General features: G+C 41.5%; 1 protein-coding gene across 1 annotated transcript in view; it reads left to right on the top strand.

Moving 5' to 3' along the window:
• The window catches only part of FGF2 (fibroblast growth factor 2), a 45509-nt gene that overhangs the window by 6672 nt on the left and 22898 nt on the right, over positions 1-15939 (top strand). The gene's annotated exons all lie outside the window — the stretch shown is intronic.

The following is a 15939-nucleotide window of genomic DNA, read 5'->3' as shown; positions in this document are numbered from 1 at the left end:
CAGTCTGTGTCCAGACTTAATTCTGTATGAAACAGCTGTTTGGGTGGCAGGACACAGTGCATAGAAATATGCTGCTTCAGTGCTGATAACAGTGGCAGTCACAATTCACAAAAAAAAAAATTGTTATATTGTACCTTTAAATATATTCCTAGGAAACCGTACTCAAGAATGACTCATTCCAAAGTGTTTCAAAATCCTTTTTGAGATAGGCATTTGTTACCAAAAAGATTTATAACCCCAGACACAACTGGACGTTCTTGGTTTTTCAGTGAAACAATAGCAAGTCTTATTGTCTAGACGAGATTGTTTTCTTTATGTATAATTTAGACAGCCTCCACTAAGGAATACACTGAGTGCTTTATGTATTGTGATGCAGAGGCTATGTATTTATGAATTCCAGAACTCTTGCATATCCAGAGAAAATTACACTGGAGTTAAACTGGGTTTTAGTCCTTGACCTTCAACTTTTTAAAAATAAAGAGGACATCACACTGATTGTTCCAACATTGGCAACTAGTAATTTTGCATTTAATTAGCACGTACATATTAAAGGCTATGTGTTTCAAAGTAATTGGTTCTTGGATGCTTAGCTATGTGCCTTGTCATACCTGGTTCACAGTAAAAACACTTACAAATATACTGTACTATCTTGTGTCCCACTGATTTCTTTAATACAACCAAAATGATGTGTCTAGAATTCTGATGCTACTTTATAATTAATCTATTCTTTGTAAAGTTTTTTTAATTTTCAGGATAAAGTCAAATTTTAACTGAGTATCTGTGTTTTTAAGATTAAAAACATTTAAATGAGTTACCATATCAAAATGGAAGTATCTGGAAGGTTTGGTGTGAATTCTGCTACATAAATTGTTCCTGTACTCTTCTTTCTAGGTGACCGTTCTGTTCCTATGTAAATATGGAACTCTTTAAGACTGCCATCTTATCTGACATTGTGGGCTTGAGGTATCTAAGTGCTATAATGGAGGATGATATTTAGAGTATTGCGAAGAACTATACTCCTGTATTTTGAAATGGCAATAGAGTGCATTGGTGTTTACGTTACTACATTATTTAAAGGCATTTGACCTACTCTTATGTTTGCAGCAGATCCTAACAAAATAAGGGGAATTGTTAAATGTGTTGGGATATTTCATGATTGTGGCAATATTTGGTGTAAGAGCAGAGGTATCAACCATATCTTCCTGATCACAATCCTATGTGAATGACATTCTGATGAACTCTGCTTCATGTGCGGTTTCACTCACACATAGTGACCTTCTCGTCCAGGCCTAAACTGTTGTGCAATGTGTTTGCTCACTTTTAAAAATGCTGCTGTGCTCCATTCCACAGGTCTCTATCGTGGGGTACATACTTACACTAGACTTTTTTTTTTTTATTAGTAAAAGTTCTGCTGGTGTTCTACAGTTGATATAGCTCTGGTTTTGGAATTCATGAATGCAAGTGTGTTCACATTTGGCTCCCTTTTCTGAATCAGTGTACCCTTGCACGTCAGGCTGTATTTTCAAAGAACTCCAGGCACTGAGGTGAACCACCCCAATGTGCTCATGTCACTGTCTGGCATGCTACATTGTGGAAAATTTTTGCAGTGTGTTGTGGTGCCACTGCCATATTTTGTGGCATACGCTTGCTTGGTTCATGGAACAATGGAAGCATGAGGTCAAATTTCCACAGATCTTCGTATTCCATTTCCTAATATATTCCCTTTTGCACTGTGATCTTATGAGGAATTCTCCTGAGCAGTTGTGACTGCCTGCCCTGGAGTTATGGGTGCTTCTGTGCTGTGCTCTTTTGGTTCAGAAGCCTTTAGTAGCATGCTGTCAGCACAAGATCTCACTCTAGCTCCTCTCAACCCAGTGACCCTTGCAGGGTGACTCCAGCTGCCTTTTCAGTCTCAAGTCTCCCTAAAGCCATCTCCCCTGTGGTGTCCAGTCCCTTTCGCTGATTATTACATCTGTGACCAAGTTTTCTGCCTCCAAAGAAACAAAATGTACACCAGTTTGCTAGGTTATAGATACAATACTGGGATGGATTTGTAACAGTGAAACAGGTGTAACTTCACCATAGTTTAATAGGCTGAACTCAGGACTCCAGTAAGATTACTCATATTCAAGTGAGTTCAACAGGAATCCATGAGAACTATGCAGAACAAATGCTGAAATTCCCAAGTTGACTGAGCCCTTGTTAAAAAGTAACATAGTTAAAAAAAAATCCAACTACACAGTATCATTAAAGTTTTAGGGTTTACATTGGGGAGACACACACACACTCTCCCTTCACTCTCCCCGCACCCCCGTCTGTGGGAGAAGTGACATGCACATACTCCTGTACACCTCTCACATGTTGGGGAGGGTGACAAACTAATCCAAGCCTTCCTACCAGGTGGTTTTCTGCCCTCCATGCCTGCTGGACCTGCCTCTCTTAGCACTCTATCTTGCCAAGGCACCATGTGGAGGGGACCCACAGTCATATGCCCCTGCCCCCGACTTCTGCCAGGGTTCACACCAGAATGTGGCCAGCTGCAGTCTTTTGGCACTGTGCAGGAGGGAAGGGATGGGAGCTGCTTCCAGTGGCAGGGGAGAAGGAGCAGGGGAAGGAAAGACCCCTGGCTCGTGTCTTTGCAGAGCTCATCTCTTCTTCTGTCCCTACCCCACCATAGCTGGAAACAGCTTGTCTCTGCCTGCCCAATGGCAAAAGACAGCTAACACCTCCTGGCTGCTGCTGATCACGGCCATGACCCACCCCCCATCCTGTCTCTTGGCTACAGGGCAGGCAGGGGTTGCTCACTAAGGATGCATTGTGCACCAGCACCCACAAAACCTGATTGCCTGGGCTTCAGTGAATCCGTCCAGCCAGGGAGGTAGCTCAGCAGGTGAGGGTGCATGGGGGACAGATTAGCCCTAAGATGACTGGGGGCAGGACTTGAGGCTTGTAGGGGAGAGGGTGAAGACTTTTCTAAGCCCTTGCTCAGGGGCTTCTGTGGGGTCAGGATGCAAACAGACTGGAAACTGTTTCTACCCTGCCTTCCCTTGGCCATTCCAGAGCTTCGCTGAGAGGCATCCCCAGGGCAGTGCTCTGTGGGGCTTTGGCTCATACAAGAATCTTGCTCCTCCTGGCCAGCGCCCCAGGCTGGAGGATGTCATCCCAGCCAGAGGCTAAGTGCTGTTTCTCCACATAGTGCTGGAAGTGAGGCACACCCTAGCAGGGGGTGGAGGAGAGAGAATATGGAGGAGCAGTGGGGCTGAGGACATGAAGAGGAAAATCAGGGAGAAGTGCAAAATGTAAAGGGCTGATGGGTGGATATGTATCTGGTCAGTCCCTTGGACTTACCAGCCACTGCAGCCAGTGCCAGCTGGAAACAGGAAGAGAGACAGAGCCTGCTGGCTGACAAAGGGCTGAATTGATGGACTAGCGGTGGGAACAGCTGACCACACACACTGTAGCTTTGCCCTGCAACCTGCCTTGCATGCTCACCCCTACAGCCAGCAACTGGACCCCTCAATCGCTGCTGGTGGGCAGGTGGCTGGCAGGGAGGGATCTGGCCTGTGGCAGGACCCACCACTGCTGGGGGTGAGGGGAGAGATGGAATATACAGGATAATTTGTCCATTTCTAAGAAAAAGTAAGGACATGCAGAGGAGGTCTTAAATATGTAACTGTCCCTTTAAAAACAGCACAAATAGGAGTTTTAACAAGTGTTTTAATAACAGTGTTTAAATGATACTAGGTAGAATGAGTCTGGATAGAAATGGTTAAAAACCTGCTTCTAAGAGATTAAGACTAAAATCTGATTTATACTAGAGGTCCTTGTTCAACACAGTTATTCTTCTGGGATCAGTTTAGACCCTGGTTTCTTTGTCACCTCAGGTGAAGGATTTCCAAATGGTGTTTTTTGCCTGTGCTTCTATGTTTTTCAGTCAACTGACCTGATTTCAGGAGTCAAGAAGGCTTTATAGGGTATAGTCTGCATCCATCAAGATTAAGTACTCAGATGTCCCCACTTGCTTGTCTGATGACTTTGTTTTTAGTATATGCAAATATGCTTTTTTCTCTCTTAGGTCACACCATAATTTAAAGTAGGTACACATCAAGTCTGTGAAATCACATTGTCTAGGATAGGCTGTATTTACGCACTGTCTAGCAAACATGTTTGAGGAATGTGTTTGCAACACACACATACAACTCTGTTACACTGCCTGAACATACAACACACATTACCAGTTTGCATAGGACATCTTTCAGGTACAGATTATGACAGTGTATTGGAGCACTGATTGTTGTCAGGCCTGGTGAACCTTATGGTGTGAAATGCCCTCTGGCAGTTGGCACTGAGGTACTCCCTGGGTGACAGCTGCTATCTTGCCACCTGAAATATGAAAAAAAATACCCATTTGCTGATCTGTCTTGACCATTGTAAGCATACAGCATGGAACTCTTTTGTACAGGTCGAACCTCTTTAGCCCGGAACCCTTTGAACCTGCGTGGTGCTGAGTGAAAGAATTTGCTGAAACACGGGAGGTCAATTTTGTCTAGCTGCATGACCAGCACTTCCACTGTTTACTGGGCTCTTGGGAGAAAGTTAGGAGTAAATTACAGCTAAATAACAACACAGAACACTGAGTCAGGTGTGGGGGCTAAAAACAAATTTTATGGGACCATGGGAAACTTGGCCACACCCATGATAAGTGGAAATCTGGCTAACGAAAATCATGCCAGATTATGGAGTTTGCCAGACAAGACAGTTCCAGATTAGAGAGGTTCAATCAGTATTTGCAGTGGCTCCAGAACTTTTGGATGCAGAAGCCCACATTCAAGCCCAAACTCACCTCAGCCCTGTGAAGAAAGAGACACAAATGAGAACGGCTCTGACAGCGGGGAAATTGATAACAGTCTTTCTTGACGTTTGCAATCACAAATATTACTGGTCAGTGGGGGCAGTCAGTTTGGGGTTGGAAACCCTATTGTGGGGAGAGTTGTCCAAGTGCAGAAAGTGATTAAATGTGCTCTGCTCTGCAGGATGGTCACTTTGGACAAGGCCCAGGAACTAAAGGGATTTGATGCAGTGTGCTATAATGGAACACTTTTTTGTTTACTTGGCTTCTGTAGCCTTACTCTACCACATATGGACCGAATCAAGGACAGATTTTAACTGTCAGCTGAACTGATGAAGCATGGTTGTGTAGCAAGTCTTTGGAAGACTAAAGGACAGATGAACATTACTCTTGATTAGGCTGTATCTCAGCGAGAAAACACTTCTAGTGTTCTCGTTGCATGTTGTATAATGTGTAACCTGTCCAGGTTACACTTGACCTTGCAGTTGTTATCTGATGATTTTAAGGTGCCTTATCACAGGCCGGTTACTAGTGCCACTGCAGGTGCTGTGCAGTTGAAGAAATCTTTGAGGGCAGACAGTAGCAGGACCACATCTGTCGTCTGTGTTACTGCACAGACAGTCATTGGTTTATCAGTTTTTAGAAGTGGGGGCTATTGCTTTGGGAAATTGTCAACTTGGTACTATAAACAAGGCTAAATCTGTATTTGTGCAAAATAGAAAATCAAGAAAGTGGTGTGAATGAGGAAGTGGAGGGTATGGTCATATAGTTGCATCACACTGGGCTAAAGATATTTTCACAGCAGTTCTTTATTATTCTGTGGCGTTGGATGCCAAACATACTATTGCTAGTAGGATTGTATGGCGCTGGTCAGAAGGAACTGCACTCCAGGTTGAGTATAGAGTTCTGGCCTTTGATCATTTAAATGCCCCAGCATCGGGATCATTTTGTTTCAAGAAATGGAAGATTTCTTTGTGCATTCCCTGCTCCCACCATAGCTGAGTCTCGTGGACTTCAGACTGCGTAGTTTGGATAAGTTTCAGAAACATACCTGTTTCTCTTTTCTTCATGGTGAGTCACTTAGCAGTTGTAGAAGGGATGCTCCCACTAAACATTAGTGCCATTGGTAAGAGTGAAGAGGAGGGATATCAGACAACTGCTATAATCCACAAAAAGTTCCCATCTACCAGTATAGACATGTATGAACAGTCTTTCAGTCACTATTATTTCATGAACCTTTAACAGTACACAGCTTATGTTGGTTTTTAAGTTTTGCAGATGTGAGGAAGTTGTGTGGAGGGGAGACTTGTGTATCTTTAGTGATAGGATTTCAAAGGCTTGCTTAAACTTCTTTCAGATGGTCATGATCCTTGAGCATATATTGACTGTAAGGTTCTTGGAACTGCTGGAAAGCAGTGAAAGGAGCTGCTTGAGAGGGCTGGCAGTTGGCTTGGGCAGTATGCTGCCAGGTTCTTCCAGATGGTGGTCACCCAAGAAAACCTTCTTAAATAGTGGAGTGGGAAGGTGTTCTTTTGTCGTAGGAGGAGCAAAGTGGCTTTGTTCAGAAGTATCCAGGCAAAGATTAAACATTACTTGCTAAAAATATTATTGTGAAATTGTGCCAGCAGCCTGTAAAACTTTTCAAATTAAGAACAGTGGAGGGTCCCTACATAGGCTGCTTTGTTAATTCTGAGTGTACCAAACTGATACTTCTCTCCTTCCTCTAGATGCAATGCAAGTAACTAAATTTATAATCATTGCAAGTGCTTTGTTTGTTACCACGATATTGAATTTTATGGTTTGAAGCAAGTAACATTTCTCTCTTTTTCCTATTTTGGACTGTTGCCTAGTACTGCCATTTCATGCTCTTAAACAAAAGCTGCTAATTCAAAACAGAAGTTTCCTCCCCATGCATGGCTGTTATTTTGAGAGGAGGGGTGGGCGCAGAACAGAGGGCCACACTTTGGGAACAAGCAAAATGTCCTGAATTACTGAGACAGTGCTAATAAATTACTCCTTCCAGATTCCCCTTTTTCGGATTTGGCTCGGCTCCCTTGGTCTTGCTGGAGCTCAACTGCAACATCATCTGTTTTCCCCCTCATATGTGATGTAACTGACTAGGATCAGTTCTGGGGTGTCATAGTAGACGTTTTTTAATTACCCGAAGTCCCTTAGTGTCACATCTTTGGGAAAAAGGAAAACATTAATTTAGTCTATTTTTATGGTTTGTTAAGGAGAGAGGGAAGACACACATGGCAATATCCTGATCCACACATAATGTCTGTCTATAGTCTGACATGAATCCCTTACTGACTTGAAGTTCTCAGATAACTGCCTGGATGAGTTCCAGAGTGTATTCTATACTGAATCCTGAAAGTAGCAGGACTCAAGCTAGGATTGTAGTTAAGAGTATTCTACTACAAATCTGAAGGAAAAACAGTGCATTGTGCATTTTACTCTGCATTTTGTGAGTTTAACAGTATGGTGCACTCAACTTGAATTTTTAATACCTATAAAAAGATGCTCTCAAAAAAGCGTAGGGTGGCTTAGTAAACTGTTGGTGGGTTACAAACCTTTACATCTTCAGGTCTCTGATGAATGTTCTGTCCAAGTCAGAAGGTTGAGTTGTTGTCATGATGGTTTGCAGCTAGCAGTCTTTGTCTGTGAGTCTGTTTAAAGGTCAGCATAGGGTGGATCTACAGCTTGATGAGAGGAGAAAAATAGGTGAACACATTTAGTTCGAGGGAGCTGGAGTTCTTACAGATATCCTTCAGTTTGTGATGTCCAGAAGTGAATACCACAATGTGGCTTTCATGAACACTTAGATTTTTTTTTAAATAGACACTGAAGGAGTGTGAGCGTATAGCCTGCTGCCTCCTCTCCTGTGTCCTGTCATTAGCACAGCTTTGTGGAATCCTTGAGAATCAGTGTCAACAGTTTTAAAAGTTGTGATTCCTAGTAAGATCCATTCTTATCTAATCATGCTATTTACTTTCCCTGTGCCATCAGTATCTCCACTTTTCTTGCCCCGTTCTGTATGTGCAACCTGAATGTTCATTCCATTGTTCTCACTGATTTGTTATTTAACCTTAATGACAGTATTCCATGTCCAATGCTAAAGCCAATGTCCTGGTGCCTTCACTATCTCTACTTCTACTACAGCAGCCTTCTCCTGTCTTGCTTCCTCATGTCCTTTCTCAACCCATAACAAACCATAACAGTCTGTTCTTAAATTTTTCATACTTATCACCTTCAAGGCCTTGCAGAATTTTACATTGCCTGTTTTTTCTCCTATTTTTATTACTCCTCACTTCTGTTATCTTTCTCTTACCTGCACTTCCTTCTTTCAGGTTGCTTCATTATTGCTGCTATGTCTTGCTTCCTGTGTAGCAAATTATTTGTCATCTTCCAATCCCTCCTCAAAATGCACTTCTTTTGCTCAGCACTTCAACAATATCTCTGCAAGATTTCTCTTCCTCACCATAAACTTGTTTATTACTTCAGGGTCATTCTCCGGAGTTGCTTAAAGCAAACTAGAAAAATTAAGTAACTGGAGATGTAGTCCTTTGGCTCAGTGTCACAAGCATTCAAAGGTATGGCTCTAAAGCTGCAGTCCAGAATGGCGAATCTCCTCCTTGGCAAGCCTACGGGAAGAAGTCCTGCCATGTGCACATGGAATGATTCATGGATTTATAATTCACATAAATGTTATTTTTAACATTCCTTAGCGGAAGTTGTAAAATATTTCACAGTAATGTCACTTACTTTGCACTTTACAAGAAACAGATATATTTCTTGCTTTGAAGAACTTAAAATATAGAAAGATATGGATAATCACATGATAGAAGTTAACTGATGTTCTATTCATGCTGTTTTCCCATAATGCTGAAAGTGAAAGCAATAGTTGTGTAAAAGCCCCGGTGTTTAGAAAGGGTATTCTACTGTTTTCATCTTTTACAGCATATTTGCCATGCCTTATGAAGTGCACTGTCAGCACTCAATAATAGAACTGACATGGGAGTCTTATCTTACCCATCCTAAATTATGAAGTACTACTGAAGAGCTGCTGCATTTGTGGCGAAGAGGTATTTCATTTGTCATATATTTAAAAAGAGTACTCTTTTTGCTGCCTCTGGCTTCTGAAATCATCTTTGTCGTGGTTTCAGTTCACCTACATTACTATTGGTTGTGTAGGTTTATTCTGAAAACCAAGTTAAGAATCCATGTATGGGTTTGGCAGCACACATGGGTAAAAATTGTTCAGAAGACTTGGGATATACTTCAGGTTATGCTTAAAATTTTAAACACATGACTAGTCTCATTTGATTTCTTTAAGAGCAACTGTTTTTGTGAATTTTAGTATATGCATAGATGTTTGCAGAACTGGGGCTCTATATGAATAACTGCATGAGTTAGCATAAGGAGAATTCTGTAAGGCAGGTACGGCTCTGTCATGAAGTGTCAAAGCCTGACTTGAAGCAGAAACTAGGAAAACTGTAACAAAGAGGAAGCCGTGCTAGTCTATACACTATCAAAACAAAAAGCAGTCAAGTAGCACTTTAAAGACTAGCAAAATGCTTTATTAGGTGAGCTTTCGTGGGAGAGACCCACTTCTTCAGACCATAGCCAGACCAGAACAGACTCAATATTTGAGGCACAGAGAACCAAAAACAGTAAGCAAGGAGGACAAATCAGAAAAAGATAATCAAGGTGAGCAAATCAGAGAGTGGAGGGGTGGGGGGGGGAGATCAAGTATTAGATTGAGCCAAGTATGCAGACAAGCCCCTATAGTGACTCAGAAAGTTCCCATCACGATTTAAACCATGTGCTAATGTGCCAAATTTGAATATAAAAGCCAGCTCAGATGTTTCTCTTTCCAAAACGGTGCGATAATTCCTTTTCTGTAACACACATACCTTTAGGTCGTTGACAGAATGCCCCATTCAGTTAAAATGTTGACTAACTGGTTTGTGGATCTGGAGTGTTTTGATGTCTGTTTTGTGCCCATTGACCCTTTGTCTAACAGATCCACAAACCAGTTAGTCAAATAATGTTGCATTGGGAAAATTCTGTTGGCAGATTGATCATAGCTTGAGTCTAGATTTCACACAGGAATACTGTGTCTACACCAGAGAGTTTGTCGACAGAAGGGGCCTTCTGTCAACCTAACTCAGGGACTGTCTACACACAAAGCGTTCTGTCAACAGTCTGGACAGAACTCTGCATTTGTCTCGACAGTGTTATTCCTCAAATTTTTGAGGGATAATGATTCTGTCGACAGAGAGGGCTTCTGGTTCGCTGGGCAGCCTTGTTTGCAGAGCTTCTGGTCAACCATTCTGTCGACAGAGGGCAGGCCAGTCTGGCTGGTCTCTGTTGACAGAGTGGATTGGTCTGTCTATTTGCTTTTCTGTGTAGATGCACTCTGTCAACAGACGCTTCTAAGATAGACATAGCCTAAATGAATAAGATGCTCTTTTATTAAAATGAGTCAGATCTCCCAATTTGGTTTTGCCCTTCGGCTTTAAGTGATGCAGTCAATTTACCTGCAGTGACATAAGATGAAGTCTGTTATTAATTTGTAATACAAGAGTGCCCAGAGGTTCAATAGCAGCGTAAGGGTTTAACTGTCTAGGGAACTTGGAAATTTATAACAAAAGACAGCCCTTGCAATAGTTTGCAATGTAAATGTGTATGCAATATCATGCAATCGATCTAAACTTGATTCAACTGCAGATAATTTTCATAAATGAAGCATGAAATGAAAACTTCCCTGGAAGTTCAGTTCAAAGCACTTCACACACAAGGGACAGCGCTCTCATGAAGCTGACAAAGTGATGAAAGGGAGGTCAATAGACTTGTTCAAACTTATAGGTAAAAATTTAGTACATACATTATCCTCCTAAAAGTTGCTCTGTAGAAGTGAAATGTGTTTTTGTATCTGTTATTTTGTCTCTGTTAACCCTAACCCTTGTCTCTGTTATTTCAAAAAAGGGAGCATTCAGGAATATTGTGTTTCATTGCAGTCAGTGACTCTTAAAAGGGTGCCAGGCACCACACGGTGATAGCTGCACCACAGCAGGGGTTTGGGATGGGCAATCAGTGGGCATAAAGAGAGGCACTGGGGGTTAATGGAGGATGTCATCTGTCACCTGTACTTTTTTGTTACAAGTAGTAGCCATTGGGACTATTCTGTGGGACAGACTGGTAGGCTATTTTATTTATTTAAACCCTTGAGTTTATTCATATGATACAAGAGCTTTTTTGAAGTGTTCCTGTTTCAGAGGTGTACATTTTAGTTGATGTTTAAAATGTAAAGCCCTGAGATTTGCTTCCTTGTAGATTTATTCCACCAGCCCCTCGCTGTTAATAAGAAAACGGATTGGCTTAGCATGCTGTAATACAGTAGTAAATAAATGTTTCTTTATATGTTACCATGACTCACTAATTCTCAGTGTAAAAAGTTATTACTATACATAGCATCATAATCTGAACTAACTGCTCTATTACTATACAATCAGAATAACTGTTTTAAATGACTATCTGTAGCATGTGTAGATATTGAAGAAAATGGAAGTGATACTTTTAATTCTAACCTTAAAGTCAATATAGTTCTTAGCAATTCCTTATGTTCCTTAGAACTCATGCAGAATGTGAAATGGGAAAATGGAGGCCACCCAGCCTTTGCTTTTAAAATCTTTTACTTACTTTGGAGACGGGGTGGGGATATGAGAGATGACTTGTCGGGAATTCCTTTGTGTGTTCTGTGGAAACTCTTCAGAAGAGCTCAGAATGATCAACTACAGTTTTGAAAAAAAAGCTAATAGGGAGCCTGTGTTTCATGGCTAGATAATGTGGATATTTGTATTTTCTTTTCCTTTTTTTTTTTTTCTTTCATGAGTTCTTTGACCTTGTCTCAGAACGAACCACTGCCAGGGCTGTGTTTTTGTCCATTTGTAGAAAAACGTTGGTCTTCTAGTTCAGTTTATTAGGAAGTTCTTGATGATAAACATTAAAAAAATAGTCTGACCTCTTGTTTTCCGTCTTCTCACATTCCCCTGAATATGTCCATACATTGATGGATTGGAGAAACATGCATCGTAACAAAATATTGGGGAAGAAGAGCTCCGTTTTAGATCAGTAAAAGAGATTTGGATCAGGAGGGAGGAAAAATATTGACAGGTCAGAGCCCGTAAGAGCTAGAAGCGTCACAGGACAGGAAGCTGGGAGGTAGAAAATAGATGCACAGTGTATCAGGGTAAACCAACCAGGGTAGTCCAAGAGAAACAACTTGTCTCTTTTTTTCTGTTTAAGAGTAGTCTAGTAAAGTTTTAAAACAAATAAGAGCTGGACTTTTTAATGACTGCTGTTCCAAGAGACTGCAACAGACCACATCTGTTCATGAAAGGTCATGCTCCCTGTATTGAACTAAGCATTCACAGTAAAGGAACAGCACTTAATGAAGAGGAAATGGCATCAGCAAGACAGCCAGGCATCTTAGCAGACTAAAGGAGACTTCAGACTGCTTGAGAATAGTCCTCCAAAGTATTAGGAGGCCAAAGAATTCACTGAAGAGAATCCCTTATTCTGCCTTTGTTCTTCCTCATCTCCCTACTACTCCTGGAAAAAAGAAGTGGGAATAATTAAGATAGCAGAAGCTTTACCTATATAGCCTTATCAGAATTGAGCTGTCTCCTCAAAAAATCTTAAAGCAGAAGAAAGCAAATTAAGGGAGGAGGGGGTCAGGCAGAGTGTTATCCCATGTAACACTGTGGAAATCATATTTAAGGGATTCCTATCCCTCTTTTTCTGGAAGTGATTCCAAATATGATTTGAGTACACTGAAAGAAAACTCATGGAGTGGTGAACAGTATATTGGTGAAGGAGTGGCATTGTTCTGAAGCTGAACTATTTAAGGTGTAATTATGGGCTTACTGAATTGAATCTTTGAGAGTGGAACATAAGATTATACATACCTGCATGTTAGAATTAGGAGTAATAAGTAAAACTATAGAGTCAGGTCCATGGCTGATGTAAATGAGCACAGTTCGGTTTTAATGCTAGAGTAGAATGTGCATTAGTGTGACGTGGCCTATTGTGAGTCTTTCATCTTTAGGGGGATTTGAATGAGGTGAGGGTAGGTACCTGGCCCCCTGGACATCATTGTAGGTACAGAAGTCAGCAGTTAGAAACAGATGAGGAAAGGAAAATAAGGGACAGAAGGTAGCATTGTTTGTGGACTGAAAAAAAGAAAGCAAGGGTGAACATGGTGAGAAAGTAGATCTGAGATACAGACTGGGACAGAGTTGTGCAGGACAACATTGATGGAGTTTAAACATGATACTGTATGTACGAGACAAGCTTTTGCATGGGTTTGGAGGTGGGGTATAGCAAAATGAGCATTGGTAAGCTCAGAGAAAAGAAGGCTGTCCTTATCAAAGCTGGACTTGGATGTCGTCAAGCACCTTATGTGTTGAAATAGAAAGGTAGAAAACTTTGCAATACATTAAATGCCTAGTGAGGAAAGAAGCGGCAAGGGCTGTTAGTAGCCTGGATGCGTGAAGAGAATTAAATGAGGGCCAAAGATAGCTCTAAGGCCAGGTGTAGCTTACAGAGTGCAGGAGTAAACTGAGCTTTACCTATGGTGCCTGCTTTTTATGTCCTCTCTCTATATATTGTACTAATTCCCTTCATCTTTTGATAGGATGCTATCAAACTATTAGCAATGGGAAGCTGGTGCTACTGTGTTTTCTGCAGTAACTGAAGGTGTGGGAATAGGAGCTGGTGGAGTAGGCCAGTAATTTCACCGCAGCATATGTCATTCAGGGGCCTCATGGAACAATTTTCCTCACAGGGCCTCTGCAAATATGTTGGAGATGGGCCTTAAGCCCTTGGCACGAATATAGCTTTTCCGTAATAGAGGCTGTAGTAATGCTAGTCATTGATCCAGAGACACGCAGCCTGTTTTCCTTTTCCTTTTTTTATCCCCCGTGGGTACATAAACTGTCTCCTGTAAACTGAATGAGAGATATTTTGCTAATGGTTTTGTCAGTTCAAAAAACTTAGCTTTATGTAAGGTAAAAGTAAATGGCTGAAACTAAGGTTCCCCCTCTCACATTGTCTCTTCAGCCTGCATATATTTCTATATTCATCACCTTGCTGTGCCTTGATTGTGTAACAGAAGTGAATCTGAGCGTCTCAACAAAAAAACATAAATCCCACATTTTTTGATCATAAGCTTTGATTTATTTATTTATTTTTTTTATACTGGACAAAAGTGTGGCTGGGCTAAGTAACCAGACTGCACTGCCACTCAGGAAACCTGACACAGAACCGCTTTAGCCTTTTACATGTCTGTTCAGAAATTATTACAGCAAATAATAAGCAGATGTTGCAGTGGTGATGCTGCTGCAAGCCTCTGGAATAAACTGGGGCTTGTATTTCACATCAGCATCTTTTGCAGCCAATTTATAAATGCCATTGTAGTCTAAAAAGGAGATTCCTCTTTCTCAGCTGGTTGGAAAGGAGAAACAGTGTCTGAGATGGGCGGAGTAATGGAAAAACTAGCAGAGCAGAATTGTCCGGCTGTGCAAGATGGACAAGAGAAACTGGATGTGGTTTGATTAAGCCTCAGCTTTCTTCCTAAATGTCAGCGTATCCACCAGACGATTGTACAGTGCAGATACATCTGTAATCATTGTCATAAATCCAGGATAGGGCTGCAGGCAGCCCTTGCATTTTGCTAATCTTGGTCATCCACCACCATGCCACAGGGACCCAGCCACTCCCTTCCCCCACTTGAATACAGTTAAAGAGGGGTTATAAAGGAGGAGGGGAGTTGGCTCCTTGGTATGTGAGTCATAAAAGTCCTATTTCTGCTCCTTTAAAAATCATTTATTCAAATCCTTTGCCAATATATTTTATCTAATTATTGTATCACTCCCCTATGAAGTACCTCTATTAGACTTGTGCCCCATGCTTAAATTAAGAGTTGCTACATTGCATCCTAACCCCCATTTCATGTTTGCCCCAGCTGAGCCCCCAGCCCACTGTTGGGAAGGCAATCCCCACCCCATCCCCCTCTTGGCCAATTGGGCAGTGATTGGAAAAAAATCCTTCCTTGCCCCCAAGAAAGGAAAACATGGTGTAATGCCTTTAGTGGATCATGGCAAAACACAGGACATAACTCTTTTTTTTGTGGGGGAGTTTTGATCCAACTGGTCTTAGATAAGTGGGTTTTTCCTGCATCACCATACATGTAAATTCTCCCCCTCCCCACCCCTTTTCTACTCACTTGAGGCGGGAAAATGGGTTTGTGTCCACATGCTGACCTGGCCTGAAGCAGTGACAGCAAGTCCCTCTCTGGCCATCTAGCCTTTAAAGGGTCCTCACACTCTACCTTCAAGCCATACAGTGTTCTTCTCCACTGAAATTATGGTGCAGTCATTTGCACTGGGATGATTTTGAAGGCTGTTCTTTTTCTGTTTGTGTGTCAGTCTGTCTTTCCAACTGTCTTTATTGTGTGCTGAACGACAGTCCTGAGCTTCTGTACTGAAGCACTTTAGCCAGTGCAATGGCTGCAAGTAAAATAATTGGCGACAGCTTCACACACAGCAGTTACCGCAAGCAAAATGCTTCATTGCATGAGCTTGGCGTCATGATTCTTCTCCAGCAGACATTGAACTAGGAGTATGTGAGAGTAGTCCTAACTCAGCAGTGAATAACTTCCAGTACATGCAGCTCCATTTCTCAAAAGTAATAAGTCAGTGGATCTTGCCAAGATCTTCTGCATAAATCAAGTTTGGAAAAGTTGGTAGGCCAAATCATTAAACTACGGAGCTTTTAGGTCAGTGAGAGTGTTTGAGTGGAATATTTGGCCCATGCTGTAACAAAAATCAAAATAAAAAAAAAGTATTGGTGAGTTGGAGGAGCCACAAGGACCCTTGGCCTTCAAAGATTTTCATATAATACATAGAGCGCTATAGTGGCGCTTATTTGTAAATAAACTTTGCACACTTCTCATACCTCTGTGACTTGTAAATAGCTTCTGTTTTATCAAATTTGTCATAAAAATTTCTGTCTATGGAAGCAGG

The sequence above is a fragment of the Carettochelys insculpta genome, chromosome 4, assembly GCF_033958435.1.
Source record: "Carettochelys insculpta isolate YL-2023 chromosome 4, ASM3395843v1, whole genome shotgun sequence".
Classification (NCBI taxonomy): Eukaryota; Metazoa; Chordata; order Testudines; family Carettochelyidae; genus Carettochelys; species Carettochelys insculpta.
This window is presented reverse-complemented; position numbering and strand designations above follow the sequence as displayed.